Consider the following 3045-nt stretch of genomic DNA (forward strand, 5'->3'; position numbering starts at 1 on the left):
CGCTGGACAGGCAGCAATCATTTCACATTGTGAATTCGCGTCAAGGGCCACATTATGACAAGTGAGCAGGATGAATTAAAGATGTGTGGTGCTACTTCAATAATAATCAGACGAAGAAAAATTTGCAGCCATCGTAGATGTACATAACCATGCTATAGAAGACATGGCGACATGTGGTGCGAGCTGAATTTAGAAGACGGTCTCACTTTCGTAACTTCACTAGGACGTCGTCTTCCAGTTATTATATTCTACGAAATTATCTAGCTAGTTGTTTCAGAGAAAGACACGAATGTCAGAAAAGAAATTCATGTGAATCAAAGACTTGCTCTTCGTTCTTGGCAATGGAGATTTCTATCAAAGCCTTGCACAGTTATTACACATTTCAAAGGCAGCCACAACACAAATTGTTCCTGCAGCTTGTCAAGCTTTGGTTGAAGTTTAGAAGGATTATGTAAAGGTGATATAGCTACAGTAACAGCAGTGAGACGTACTTTTTATTGATCACAGACCTAAATGTATGTGTAGATTGAAATTATGACGTATTGTCTTCATTTGCAGCAAACATAATTTCTTCCACTCCAATGTCACTGGCAGTGCCAACGAATCTGACAGGGGAATCTGCAGTTGGTGACCCCTCTGTTACATGCTTGTTCAATACTGAATCCTCCCCTCTGCACAAATTTATCTCAGCTCAAAGGGAGTGTTATTAATTTTTTTGTTGTAACAGCGCTTTTGTAAGGTGGTAGCTCGAGTAATACTTCCTGAAGTTACCGATTGAATCGTGCTCTCCTTGTTGATGTTGAGCTGCAGAACATTCTCAAACATTACATACATACATTAATTACTGTTGCCTCATTTCGTGGATTACGTCTTCCAACCCATCCTTCACCAGTTTCTGTGGAGGATGCGCACTTGACAGTTCATCTCGACCTGCAGATCTAGAGCACTTGCCCGCGAAAGGCAAAGGTCCCGAGTTCGAGTCTCGGTCGGGCACACAGTTTTAATCTGCCAGGAAGTTTCATATCAGCGCACACTCCGCTGCAGAGTGAAAATCTCATTCTGGAAACATATGTGCAGTTTGAGTCGTTCCAATGATACCACTTGACTCTTTCCATTTAGATCTATCTGCATGGTATGTTCATCCCGTGAGAGCAGTCTGTAAGGTTCAGAATATAGAGGCTGCAGCGGTGACTTGACAGCGTCCGTCCGTAGCATCACATGTGTACATGAGTGTAGATCTTTGTGCACGAACGTATTTACCACTCCATGCATCGAGACAGGAGATGGGCGAAGTTGGCCATAAGCTCGCGTACCATTTGCAATGTAAACGGCAATTCGGTTTATCGTGCCCCTTCTTTATCGGCGAAGAATTCTGCAGGCAGTCGTAAGGGTTCACCATAAACCAATTCTGCGGTGGATGCCTTAAATCCGTTTTCAATGCTGTGCGTAGGCCCAACAAAACTAGTGGTAACGCTGACGACCAGGATTGTGCATGGCACATTAATGCAGCTTTTAATGTTGTATACCAGCGTTCCACCATCCAGTTGCTTGCTGGGTGGTACGCTATGGTGTGATGATGTTGGAACCCACAGGGGTTGGCCAATTCTGAGAACAACGCCTCTGGTCTGTGGTGACATGTAAAGGGCAGCCGAAACGTGCGATCCAAGATGAAAGAAATACGCGTGCCACCGTTTCTGCTGAAATATCCGATAACTGAATCACCTCTGCCCATCTGGTGAAGCGGTCCACTGCAGTGAGGAGATAACGGTATCCTTCTGACGGCAACAGCGGTCCCACGATGTCCAGGTGCATATTTGTGAAACGTTGTGCGGTAAGTGGAAAGTTTCCTACCGCTTTGTGCACGTTTCGTCCCACCTTGGACCTCTGACAGTCCAGGCACGTTTTTGCCCAATTACAGCAGTCTCTATTTATGCCGGGCCACACTGATCTGTCTGTCATTAGTTTGACGCTCGCGTTTATTCCGGGATGCGCCGGTCCATAGATGCTATCAAATAATTGTCGTCGCAATCTCTCAGATGCGAACGGTCTCGGTTTTCCTTGCGATACGTCACACCAAACTCGGAAGTGTTCACCCGTAGGTTATATTTGTTGCGAGCGTAACCCGGACGTACTATCACGAGAGAATTTAGCAAGTTGCTGGTCTGTTTTCTGTGCTGTAGCTATTTCCTTGTAGTCAATAGTCCGAGAGATTGTTTCCAACCTAGACAGGAAATCTGAAACGACGTCCTCAGCTCCTTTTATGTGCTGTAGGTCTGTCGTAAACTGAGCGATAAACCCGAGTTGTCTAAATTGTCGTGGTGAGCAAACATCCTTGTTCTTACTGAAGGCAAAGGTAATTGGCTTGTGGTCTGTGAAAACAGTCAATGGTTTGCCTTCTGCTTGCGGTCTGTCTGATCTCTTCATAAATTGCCAGTTGCTCCCTATCATAGGCACTCCATTTTACTTGTGATGATGTAAGCTTGCGGGAGAAGAAACCTAGGGGCTGCCAATTGTTTCCCACCTTCTGGTGTAGAGCTGAACCTATAGCCTGCTGGCTCGCATCCACAACAATTGCCAGCTGAGCTTGAGGAACCGGATGTGCCAACATTATTGCCTGACGTAGACAGCTTTTGATCTTGTCGAATGCCATCTGTATCTCTGATGTCCACTGTAAAGGTCGTTTGCCTACTGCATCCTTGCCGACTAGTGCTGACATCAAAGGTGATTGAATGGCCGCTGCATTAGGCAGATGTTGTCTGTTGAAGTTAACTGCTCCAAGAAACCGGCGTAGTTGGCGATAGTCGAAGGGGCGAGTTATCTCTTCGATAAGGTCGAGCTTGTCTTGCAGTGGGCTGATACTGGCTGCTGTCACTGAGTAGCCCAAGAATGGCACCTGACGTCGTCGAAGTAAACACTTTGATTCATTGACCGAAATGCCATATGCCTCAATACGTTGGTAAACAGTCCTTAGATGCAGTTCGTGCAATTCCTCAGACAACGAAAAAACCAAGATGTCGTCGAGGTACGCGAAGCAATATGATAAAC

Source organism: Schistocerca gregaria, chromosome 4, assembly GCF_023897955.1.
Source record: "Schistocerca gregaria isolate iqSchGreg1 chromosome 4, iqSchGreg1.2, whole genome shotgun sequence".
NCBI classification, from domain to species: domain Eukaryota; kingdom Metazoa; phylum Arthropoda; class Insecta; order Orthoptera; family Acrididae; genus Schistocerca; species Schistocerca gregaria.